At 44.7% G+C, this 12,557-nt stretch overlaps 1 protein-coding gene across 4 annotated transcripts in view; it reads left to right on the top strand.

Moving 5' to 3' along the window:
• The first annotated feature begins 794 nt into the window (after window positions 1-794).
• The window catches only part of NMNAT3 (nicotinamide nucleotide adenylyltransferase 3), a 113,643-nt gene continuing 101,880 nt past the window's right edge, over window positions 795-12,557 (top strand). The window contains exon 1 of one of the 4 annotated variants that reach the window (XM_030934674.1): window positions 795-1,150. The gene's annotated coding sequence lies outside the window, so the exon portion shown is untranslated. The remainder of the gene's footprint in view (window positions 1,151-12,557) is intronic. The other 3 variants (XM_030934678.1, XM_010356586.2, XM_010356585.2) reach the window with 3 other exon arrangements.

Raw genomic sequence — 12,557 nt, 5'->3', positions numbered from 1 at the left:
AGAATCTAGTGAATCTTGTCCTTCAAGCCCTCTCCCTGTAAGGCTCCCATGAGCCCTGGGGGCTTATGGAGAGTTCTGGGTGGGCAGAGGAAGCCAGACTGCATTAGGGAAGCAAATTTGGGACGTAAATTTCCTCAGAAGGTTTCAGGCGATAGGGACCCCAATCTCCAAGGCCCCAAGATTCTGTTATGATTTATTTTCTCATTCTAAATAAATGTTCACTGTCAAGCCCTAATTCTGTCTTCTCTTTCTTAAGCAGCCCTCTCTTCCCCTATCCCCACACAACTGTGTATGCTTCAGGCCCCAGAAATCCTTCCCTGATTTGAGGTCTGGCGTTTACCAGGGCAGGGATTGAGAATAGAGGTGTAAATTTGTCAGAAGGAAACGGGCCGCGCAGTAAGAGAGTAAATCCTCATATAACATGGCAGAAAGTCAATGGATAAATCAAGAAATCGCCATGTAAGCTTCTTTTATTTTATTTATTTGTTTATTTATTTTTTGCGACAAGCGGGTGACCACCAGAAGAAATTAACAGAGGAATTGTTAAAAAGAGCTGTGATGGGAGGGAGAGGTGCCCTGTTGCTTTCATTATAAGCAAGTCTAGATAATTTTATTTCGTAATAAGCAAGTGGGCGTTACTTTCGTGTATTTTTTTAAAAACAAAATTAAATAAAAATACAAAACAAACAATACAAAACAGGAAAATAAATAGCAAACACGCACGCAACACAAAACGGCCTTGGCGGTGGGGAGCCAACGGGCGGTGACGGGGGCGGGAAGAGGGTGGGACTTAGGGACCCGGGGCGGGGCCAGGGCCGGTTCTCCTTAGGGCCGGCCCCAGCGAGGGGGCGGGGCGCAGATCTGTTTGCCTCAGACACCTTCCGCCCTGTGGCGCCAAGAGAGAGCAAGGTCACGTTGGCCTTAGGCTCCGCCTCCAGCTCGGGTACTAGGCGGTCTAGACCCGAGGCTACCCGGGCCGGAGGCAGGCTTGAGTACGGAGACCAAACGTTGTTCCCTCCCGGACCTCGGGCGCCGGGCCGCGCGCTGACTGACAGCCCCAGCTAGGCCCAGCAGGTCCCCTAGTCCCCCGCAGTGTCCCGCAGTCCCCCGAGACTCTCCGAGCGCCGTTGCTGAGCCCTGCGAATAGCAGGTAAGCGCTGCCCGGGCCCCTCGTCAGCCCGCTAGGACCTGGATCGCGGCTGAACGTCAGGACCCTCTTGACTCCCGGCCCCCGACGGAGTCCTGGGAGTCCCTGCTGGGGCGACAGGTGGCGGCGGAGTGCAGAGCCATCCGAGGTCGCGCGAACCGGGGCACAGCTCCGCGCTGCCTCTGCGCACCGTTGGTTCTCACTGCAGCGTATCAACCTAACCCCCCAGCACCCATTTGGCTATGACCAGAGCCCCGGAGACGTGGGTTCGGATCCCACCTTTAGCACTCGTGCACTCAAAGGTTAAAAATATAAGCATGGTGTCTAACAAATACTTAACGTGTGCCACTCAGTGCCCGCTGCTGAGCTAAGTGCTGGGGTTACAGTGGCAGGCCAACAAACGTGGTGCCGTCCCGGTGCAACTCACAGTCCAGTGGGGGGAGACTGACAGCAAATGGATATCTATGCAAACAAGTGTGAACGTTAAAACTGTAGTCAGAGCTATGAAGACTGAACGTCTAGGGTGCTGGAGAGCTTTTATCAGGGCCGCCAGCTACAAAGGCTGCTGGAACTAAAACTTTAGAGAATTCGCAGGCGGGGAACAAGAGAGCACACTCATTTTGTTGGGAGAGAATGTGGCTTGAGGAAAGGAGGGTCGGTGGGGCTGGCCTGCAGAGAGCTGGGGAGAAAGCAAGTTCCTTCACCTTAACTTCCTCCTCTGTAAAATGGGACTGTTCTACCCATTGAGGATGGAAATGGTGAATGTAAATGACTTAGCACCGCATGATGGGTGCTGGATGTTACTCAGCACTAAACATCCAAGGCTGGATGTTGTTCTGGACTAAACACAGTGTGCCTGCCTCTCAGCAAAGTCACTTCCCCTCTCCTTGAGTCCTGTTTCTTCCTCTATCAAATAAGTAGTTCTGAGTAGAATCTCTCAAACAGCCTGTTCTCTAAAATGATGACTGGTTTAGTTGTTCATTCTTGAAACATTTAACTGGCACCCACTTTACCCTGGCTTTGAGGATTCAGAGAGAAATCAGTCAGGGGCCCTGCCCTTCTGGAGCCCATGTCGGGTGGGCCAGGTGAAATAAAGTGACTGTTCCACCCTGGCAGAACCCAGAGGAAGGGGTGTGACCCTCTGGCCTTACAGGGGAAAGCTTCTGTATTTTTGGCCAGGTGCACATTTCTCATAAAGCCACCCAGGAGCCCCTGAAGGTATGGTTCACACAGCTCCACTGAGCATCAGTTACTTCCTGAATTTCGTTGGTGGTTCTCAGCTTTTGATGTCACTCCTAAAACCGGACAGAAGACTTCCCAGAAGCAGCAACTATGCTGGTACCTTGCTGAGGACATGTCAGACCTTGAGACCCCATGGATTTGGGAGAGCATTTTAGGTTTCAGGAAACACCTGTCAGCTGCTCACTGTATTTTACTGGCTCAAATGATCCTAATTTCTTATTTGGCTCTGTTTACACCATTGGTGTAGACAAAGGAAGTGCTCTATGAAAACTGAGAGACCCAGAGAGTGGGGGAACCCAGATGAGGCAGGAGTCTGGCACCATTTGTGGGGAGTGGTAAAAAAGAACAGGTAAGATGTTAACAGAGGGCGTTGGAGGGAAGAGGAGAGAGGGCAGCCATTTTGCAGCCTCCCTTTTCTGCTCTCAGACCACGGCAGGGTGCCAGCCCATAAGAAGGGAAGCTCCAGGCTTGGTGGTCACAGACCTGGCACTTCCCAGCTCTGTGACTGACCCTGGGCAGCTCACGCACCATGTGTGTCATGAGGATTGTGCAGGCTTAACAGGTGCTTGGCATATAGTTGGCCCTGAAGAAATATTAACTCCCACCCTTTACTTCTCCTGAATGAACTAAAATATGCAGAGTTGTAGTGTGTACCTCCGAAGGTTATTATGGGGATTTAACGAGGACCTAAAATGCATAGAGCAGTGCCTGACATGTAGGAGGATACTACTACTATAACTATTGATATCGTTCCTTAGGCTGAACAAAAACTGATGAAACAAAACAGGGCAGCAGCAGGAGAGGGATAGGAGTGGAGGCGGTATAAGGAACTGTGCAGGGTGATTAGTTGGGAGTTAGATTATCTGTTGCAGTGGTTTTGCCATAAAGCAAGAGCCTGGCAGCAGAGAGGGGTGTTCTGCATGATAAAGGACCTCCTGGGCAGCTGCACTGTCAGAAAGTCCCAAAGTTTGAGTGTCTTCGTAGACTCAGGCCAAAGAAAGCATAGCAAAAGTTGGGTAAAACTAGGGTTGAAAAAGGTCTAAAATGGTCTTTTTGATGATGTGTCTCTAACCGATGGCTGAGTGGGGGTTCCCTGCAGGGGGCTGCCACTGCTCCTTGCAGACCCTTGCCATCCATTTGAGCATGGTAACTGCCTGAGACTGGTCTGGCTCTTTGACGTGGGAGCTATGGAGTCTAATTTTGCAAACTTTGCACCCAGTAGAGTACCAGGCCAAAAAGGCATGAATCAGTCATGAACAAATAAGTGAACAAAAATCCGAGGCAGATTTTTCACTGTATCTGTGCATGTGTGTGTGTGTGTGTTTAAAAGGAATATGAAGGTAAGGAAAGATGACTAATGTGTTTAAGCATTTGCTTAGGGCCAAATAGTTTCATGTATGTCACAGCTTAGTGGTGAACACTACAGTCTTGTAAGCAGATAAAATTGCTTGTGTGACTTTCCCATGTATCACCAAAGTGCTCTAAACCTGTTTTTACATCTATAAAATGAGAATCATTGTAGCTAATTCATGGGGCTGTTAGGAGCATTAAGCAAGATAAGCATATGAGGCACTGACCTCAGTGTACCACATGTAGTAAGGTAAGTGCCCTGTCAATAATGGCTGCCTTATTATTATATTTATTCATCTTCCCAATTATCTCCACTGTGATAAGGAAACTGAAGGCCGTAGGCACAGACGGGTGGCGTGGATTCTGAACTCAGTCCCACCTGGAAGCAAAGGCACTCTGCAGACACTGACCAGACAGCTTGTGTGAAATGAAATCAACTTTATGTGCATTTCATTCATTATTTAAAGCACTTGACTATGTGAATTTTTAAAAAGAAAAAAACCTGCAAAATTATAATTTATGTGCCTTTCAAGTTCAGGTATTTTATCATCTCGATAAATCTTCCATGCATCTATGTTAAACCACTTTGGGCTGTCGAAGCTCTTAAATAAAGTGGCTTGTCCTCACCAGTGTCTGTCTTTGCTCGTTCCCCAGTAAAGATGGACAGATCCCATTTCGCGGGGCAGGCCTCAGGGTGGCAGCTCCTGCCCCATTGGTTTAGCTGTGCAGTTCTGCATGATGGTATTTAGCAAACCGCAGTGGACTCATGATTCCTTCATCATGGTTTCTCCCACATACACATAGACCCATGTGCCACTCTAGGAATTAGGAATAGAAAGACATTCTGTTGCTAGAGAGAATCTGAGAAATCAGCTCCAGGGAAATCTAAGATTCTTTGTAATAGATTTTGGGTGGAAGTGCCTGGGATGAGGGTGACCATGCATCTGGAAGTCAGCACTGTCTGCTCTTTCCACCCAGGAGTGCTGTGTCTGGGCTGCCTTCCTGCCGGGGGAAGGCCTGGTCTGCATCCGTGTGCCTCTCTGCTGTCCCTGCTTCTGGCCAGAGCTGCCCCTAAATCCAGAATGCCTGGGAAGCCTTCCTGAATCCCTCCTCAGCCTTCCCATAGTACCAGTGGGTGACTGTTGGCCTGCCCTTCTCTGGCCACGCTGAATTACCTCCTCTGCTGGGCTGTGAGCACTTCCACAGCTTTGGACCAAGTATTCCCTGTCCTCAGCAGCATGCCTGGCACGTTGTCCTCTTTCTCTCTCTCTCTCTTTATTCCTTCCTCCCTTTCTTTCTTCTACAAATACTTCAAGCAGCGTCCTGGGGATTCGAACAGTGAGTCAAAATGACATAGTCCTGACCCTCATGGAGTCCGCACACATCATGAGACAGATTTAACAATAGAATTAAGCACATAAACACACATACAGCAACACATTTTAAACTGGGTTAACTCTCCTGAAGGAGGAGCCTGGTGTGTCAGGGCCGCATGTGGAAGGGAGAAAGATAGAGAAATATAGTCAGTATCCCTAGAGAGAGAGGGGCCCAAAGTGTTGGATGGAGGCTTATGTTCATTTTTTCATACACCTTTGAAGACCACTGGATGATATTTTTCTATAAATCCTGGTAAGCAATGGTGTATGCTGCCAAGGTCATCCTATTGAGAATGTATACTTTTAAAAACAACTGTGCTTTAGCTTCCAAATGGGAGAATAATGCTGTGATCCAATTCACTTACCCCTTTATAGTTTCTAGAGCTCCTCCTCGGATGTTGTCTGGTGGGGTACTGCAGTTCTCGGTGTTAAATACATCTCATCTTGGGTAGCATCAGCAAACAGGGATCCAGCTCACCTGAGGGTAAATTTGGTGGCGTGGGCACTGGAGCCTTTTCCCTTCTGAGTGACAGAGTCCACCTGAAAGCCTATTTGTTTCCTCCTTCTCTGATACTCCTGGGCACACCAGGCTGAGGCTCTGGCGTAGATTTGATCATGTTGTGGCTAGTGGTCTGTCTGAGAGGAAAGAAGGGCACTGCTGACTACTGTTGTCCAGAAAGGTGGGCCCACCCATCTGTGTGCAGCTGTGGCAGGGTGAGCTGGCAGTGATCCTACCCATGCCAGCACAGTCCTTCGTGAGGAACCAGCAGTTCTCCAGAGGGGCACCATGCTTGCCTTCAAAACCCATTCATTTCCGCTGAGAACAAGGAGAAAATCACACTAAAGGCCTCTTCAAAATAAGATGTGATCCAGTCTCAGGAAACATTCTCTGTCCATACTTGAATATTATTAGAGGGTTACTTTGGCCAGAGCTGTTGACAAAATACATCTCCAATCCCTACCAGTCTCAGATGTAGACCTTATCACCAGAGATAAGCTGCCATCTTCTCTACAGCAAAGGAAGGATGCATCACTGCACAGAAATTGAAAAGGCCTCCATGCTACTCTTAGTGGGGTGAGTTTGCCTGCCTTGCCCAGACTGGTGGGGAAGGGCTATATTCTCAAGGTACAGCTATAATAGGACTGTAATCATGTGGCTCTTAGCCATGGAGAAAAGAAGTGGTTCTGGAAATCTCCCTTTCATAAAGGCTGACACATTGACAGTATTTATGCCTCTTGAAAGTACATGTTAAGTGGTGGATATTTATGAGAAGGGTTTTGAGGAGTAAATGTGTCCATCAGTCAACCTGGAACTTTTTAGAGCTCCTAAGATGATTTTAAATTAGAGCCAGTCTTCTTCCTGCCTTCCCCTTCCATCAGCACACCCCCTTTCTTTGCTTTCTCTTATAAAAATGAAGTGTCAAGGCGGTACACAGCCCAGGGTGGAGGTTGTAACTGCCTTGCAGAAGCAGAGTTAGCATATTAAAGGCAGGTGTGTAGGGGTTAGAGCCTTGATTCTGCTCCTTCCCACTTGTCACAGTGTTCTGGAAAGAGGAGAGTATGGAGCAAGGCTGACAAGCATGGCTCAGCCTAACTGCATCCTAACCATTGTCATCAGCAGCCCTGCTATCAGCCAGGCTGCTCGCTGAAAGGTTTACAACCATAAAGGAAAAGAATGATGAAAACATGTGATGCAAACCAACCCGAATTTGGGCTTAATAAGTGCCAGATGGGAGTGAATGAGTGTCAGTGTGAGTGAGGGAATCACACCAGGTCAGGTCAAGAGAAACCTTTAGAAGGCTGGAAGTTTCTCTGTGAGCCAGTGATCATTAGGACAGAATGCCTGTTACATGAATTAGTGTGTAGGAGTCTAACTTGGAATTATTACTCACTTTCAAATCTTCGTTTTAAAGATCAGTAATAGGTTTATTGCACAAACCTTATACTTAGTAACAAAGACTGCTTTGCTTTTAATTTCCCATCTGGCCTTCTTCTATGTAACTTGTATGATGCTCTTGGTCATTCTTGTCTTAATTTTTTTGTGTGTGAGAGAAAGGATACCACTGTCTGCTACTCATGCTGTGTTTTGTAAGTAATCAAAGGACCATCGATGATAAAAGTATAGGAGCTGCCTGTTTCAGGTGTCACTGAAATGCTGCTACCTTTTGGCTTCTTCTGAGATTCTGCTTTAAGAAAATAATCTGAAAAGTAGAAAGAGCCACTGTATAAAAATGCTCTCTGCATCATTATTTGTAGTGGTGAAAACTTAGAAGTGATCTGAATATACTGTATAGGAGGAGAACAAATTACAGAACGACAGGCTGATGGAATATTATGTAGTACTTAAAAATATGAAGATTAGTCACATGGGAAACCTTAACATGCTCTGGGAAACCTTAACATTATGTAATGTCTGCCATTACATAACAGACATATGTAGGAAAACAACCTTCAAGGGAAACCTCTAAGGGGACAAGAGTTACATACGAACAGGGGAATTATGGATAACCTTTTTCATATGTCAAGCTTTCCATATTGTTTTATTATTCCTATAACTATTTTAAAATCTTAAAATCAGCCAAATTAAACAATGATCTTTCTTCAGTTTGTAATTTTAGGGCACTACCTTTGTGGCCTTATCCTGAATTAAATCATCCAATCAAAAAGAATGTTAAAGCCAGGTTTGGCTCCCTGTTTCCAGGTTTTCAGTCCAGGGATACAATCTGGGTTCCTGGCTGAACGGCTTGCAGATGTGCTCACCCTGGCCCTATAGACTTGAATTCTTAAGGTTTTTAAGTTACAGAAGGCCACTGCCTCTCCTGGTCCCCAGTAGTGTGGGAGGAAGGAGGAATTTGGAATTGCAGCCTTGAGAGGCCTTATTGGTGACATTTCAGCAAACTCTCCCTGCAACCCAACACACACAGTTAGCAATTGCCTAGGGTAGCCCTGTATCATTCTGGCTTCTTGTCTTGCAGGCAAGGTATTCTAGTATCTCAGGAACTGGATATTATGTGTGTACTGCCAACTCTCACTGTGACGGCCTTATATCTGTGTATTATTTGCTACCTAATCCTGGCCAAAGCCTAGTGCATGGCCAATGAATGGTATGTTCTAAATTAAACTCAATCAGTTGGCTAAATATTAGGAAATCACGACACAAGGCAAGGACTTGAGTCTGAGTAGTTCATTAGAGAGTGGAGCCCAGGAAGCACTAGCAAAAAGGTGGGAAATGAGCTAGGGAAGTGTACCATGAAGCAGCCATGACCAGCAGGGGCAGCTGGGCTTTAATCCTGATGGAGATCTCCAGAGCCAGCGTAGAACCATCTCAGAGTTATGCTGTCATGGGGCTGGGGGCCAGATGTACACATGCCATTTCTGTCAGTCTTTGCTTTAGCTTTGTCAGAATTATTTCACTAGATGAAGTCTGTGGACTCTCCATGCTCTTACATACCTTTGTACTTGTCCCTGCCATTTCTGGGAATGATCAACAAAGGAAGTTTTCATAGTCTCCCTTCCAAAAAAATTTTTTTAAAGATGAATTCAAGAAGCAGCTGGTTTGACCACCTAGTGCCTTTTGAGCCACCTCTCTGTTATACAGATGGTAGGTATTCTATTTGTCAATGACTGACTGTCTCCCTTCCTTTTTTCCTTCTATCAAGTGCATTTTGATTTTCTTTCTTCATTTCCTCTAATGTTGCTAAGAAGATAAAACAGGAAGCCCCAAATTATTTGCTGTTCTCTGTCTTATAAAGTTTGTTTGAAGTCATTTGTATTAATGGAAATGCATTGAGATTTTGATTTTCTTTTCCTACCCTCAGGAAGACTGCTCTGCTATAGGTCACCAGTGACCTTCATATTACCAAATTTTACAGGCTTTCTCTGTCCATATTTTCAGTGCAACATGTGATATCTCAGACCGTGCCCCACCTTTTGAACTGTTCTTTCTTGGACTTTCTTCTCTCTTCCCTCATTGTTTCTTCTTTGACTTCTCTACCTGCTCCCTTTCCTCTGCTGGCATTTTTAGTGGGGCATCCCCAAGATTCTTCCCTTGGGTTCCTCTTGCCTGTACGTTACACCTGGATAATTTCATTCACACACCTGGTTTTTAACCATCACCTTTATGTAGATACCTCCCATATCCTTATCTCTATCACATCCTCTCCCTATAACCCAGACATCTGTGTCCAGCAGTCTGTTGAATGCTTTCTCATGTGGCTCCTGTAGGCATCCAGAGTCAGCATGTTTTGTTTGTTCTAGACTACTTCCTCTTGCACAAGGCTGACTAAATACTTGCCCCTCTCAGATTGTTTCTGCTACCCCCTTGAAGTCGTACATACACCATTATGGGCTTGTCAGAAAGCTTCTGTCTTGGAAAATCAAGTGTAAGACAAGCGCAAAAAACTTGAACTGGCTTAAGATTTAGGAACTTAAAACAAAACTGTAATTTTATTGTCTCTTGCAATTCTGGGGGTTGACTGGGCTCAACTAGGCAGTTCTCACTCTGGGTCTCATTCAGAGGCAGTTGGGGGGGCTGAGGCTGGACCCACTCCAAAGGCTTCCTCACTCGAGAGAAACCTAGAGAATGGGAGCAAATATTTGCAAACTGTCTATCTGACAAGGAATTAATAACAAGCCTATATAAAGAACTCAACTCAATGGCAGGAAAAAAAAGCCAAAATATTTTGATTTTTTAAAATGTGCAAATGATCCAAAAGAGATTTCACAAAAGAAGACATATGAACGGCCAACAGACATATGAAACATCCCCAACATCACTAACGTCAGGGAAATGCAAATCAAAACCACAATGAGAGGTCATCTCACCCTATTTAAAATGGCTATTATCAAAAAGACAAAAAATAAATGCTAGCAAGGATGAAGAAAAAGAGGAATGCTACTATATCATTAATGGGAATGTATTAAATAACTTAGTCCAACCATTATAAAAAGCAGTATGGGAGTTTCTCAGAAAACTAAAAGTAGACCAACCAAATGATCACTCTCACTGCTGGGTATATACCCAAAAGAAAGGAAATCAGCATATTGAGGAGATATCTGCACTCCCATGTTTATTGTAGCACTATTCATAATAGCCAAGACTTGGAATCAACCTAAATGACCATCAGTATGCCAACCATTCTGTCAATCAATAAAGAAAACATGGTATTATATGCATAATGATACATTATTTGGCCATAAAAAGAATGAAATCCTGTCATTTGCAGCAACATGGATGGAACTGGAGGACATTATGTTAAGTGAAATAACCCAGGCACAGAAAGAAAATTATTGCATGTTCTCACTCATGTGGGAGCCAAAGAGTTGATCTCATGAAGGTAGAGTAGAATGATAGTAACCAGAGGGTAGCAAGGGTTGGGGAGGGGTGAGGTGGGTACAGTAAAGGGAGGTTGGTTAATGGGTACAAATGTACAGTTAGAAGGAGTAAGTTCTAGTGTCTGATAGCACAATAGGGTGACAATAGTTAACAGTAATTTATTGTAGATTTTTAAATTGCAGGAAGAGAAGATTTGGAATGTTCCCAACATAAAGAAATGATAAATGTTTGAGGTTATGGATTTCCTCATGATTACACATTGTATGCATGTAGCAAAATATCACAAGTTACCCTATAAATATGTACAATTATTATGTATTAACACAACTCAAAATAATGTTTAAAAGGCTTTCTCATTCAGTGACTGACAATTGATGGTGGCTGGCAGCTGGGGCCTCCACTGGGATGCTGGAATGGCACATCAGGTGGTCTACATTTCTGCACAGCATGGCAGCTGGGTCCTAAGAACAGGTATCCCTGGAGGACCAGGTGGAAGCTGGGTCACCTCTTACGGTCTACCCTCAAAAGTCTCATAGTATCACTTTTGCCATATTTTCTGGCCTGCCTATCTTCAGGGGGACGGAACAGACCCTCCTGACTGTGGGAGGTATGTCACCATCCCATTGTAAGAAGAGCTTATGGACAGTGCATGCTGTTGTGCGTGGGTTGGAAAATACATCTGCCACAGGTCTCCAACATATCTGACTACTCCTCTGAGAACCACCTGGAATGCCACAGAAGCTTTCCGTTTTATTTATTAAATTTTTTGATAGGTAACATTTTTACATGATTCAAAAGTTAAGAAAAGTAAATATGAATATATTCAATGAAAATATTCCCTCTCATCTCATAGCGTCTACATTTGCCTCCCCATAGACAATCACTGCTATATTTTTATATGCTTTAAGAGTTTATAGATATTTTGATATTTCACTCTTTTTATACAAAACAATATTTCATACTCACTGATCCACATTTTGCTTTTTTTTCCACTTAAAATAATTCTGGAGATGACTTACCAGTACAAAAAGGTCTTGATCTCTCTCTCTCTCTCTCTCTCTCTCTCTCTCTCTCTCTCTCTCTCTCTCTCTCTCTCTCTCTCTCTCTCTCTCTCTCCTGTTGCAAATGAATAGTATTCTGTTGTGGGCTTTACCTGAGATCACTAAATTAGTTTTCTATGGGTAGGCACTGAGCAGTTTCCAATTTTTTTACCATTACAGACAACACTGCAGTGAATAACATGCCATCTTTCATGGGAGAGAATTAGGAAGCCTTCCTCAAGAGCTCAAGCCAACATGGTCATCCTCTTCCCACAGTGCCTTGTACCTCATTCTGTCATGGCACTTACCATGTCTCCTTTCACCAGACCATGGCTCCTAGAGATTATGGACTGTGGGTACTTTAACTTATTTCCATACTGCCTAGCACAGGGCGCTCTGTGTCCACACTTTGCTGAGGAGGTCTTTGCCAAGGAGGGAAGAAGGAGGGAGGGAGGCGAATGAGTACAGGTATCTCGGGGCCTGTGTTTCACCTCCTTTTATTGCATCTATAACTGCATTTCTCAGTGGCAGGTACCACTTAAGGCCTGTGTGGTTTCTTCCTCAATCTGTCACTGAAACTGGAATCTGGTTCTACCCTGTTTGGCCTGGCTTCGTGTACAGGGTGTATCCCAGAAGACTGCAGCCCGAAGCCTAGTTTCTGTAGAGTCTCCCAGGTCAGCCCAGAACTACTCCCTGACAGCTTGTCCTGTTCAAAAATAGCACCAGCAGGAGTTTATTGTGGGGGAGGGTGCGGGTGGTGGTCATCACATTAGTAGTACTAAGATATCGTTGAAAAATTGCTGTCCTGATAAAAATCCAGCAAAGTAGAATTCTCCTTTGTCAAGGAAGTATTCTTAAATCTCAGTCTTTTGTTATTTTTACTAGGAAATGTATTCTTTAAGGAATATAAATTGTTTTGTTAAATTAAGGAGGCAAAATTCTAATTTTCACAAGAAAGATTGACAGCTGTGCTCACTGCTTTAAAGAAGGCTTTCTGGGGTGGCTTATATTCAAGATTCTTTCTATGGTAAGGAAGAGAAACTTCACTGAAGCTAGATTAAGCAAAA

Source organism: Rhinopithecus roxellana, chromosome 1 (assembly GCF_007565055.1).
Source record: "Rhinopithecus roxellana isolate Shanxi Qingling chromosome 1, ASM756505v1, whole genome shotgun sequence".
Taxonomy (NCBI): Eukaryota; Metazoa; Chordata; class Mammalia; order Primates; family Cercopithecidae; genus Rhinopithecus; species Rhinopithecus roxellana.
The sequence above is the reverse complement of the archived record's forward strand: the minus strand, read 5'-3'. Positions and strand labels throughout refer to the sequence as shown.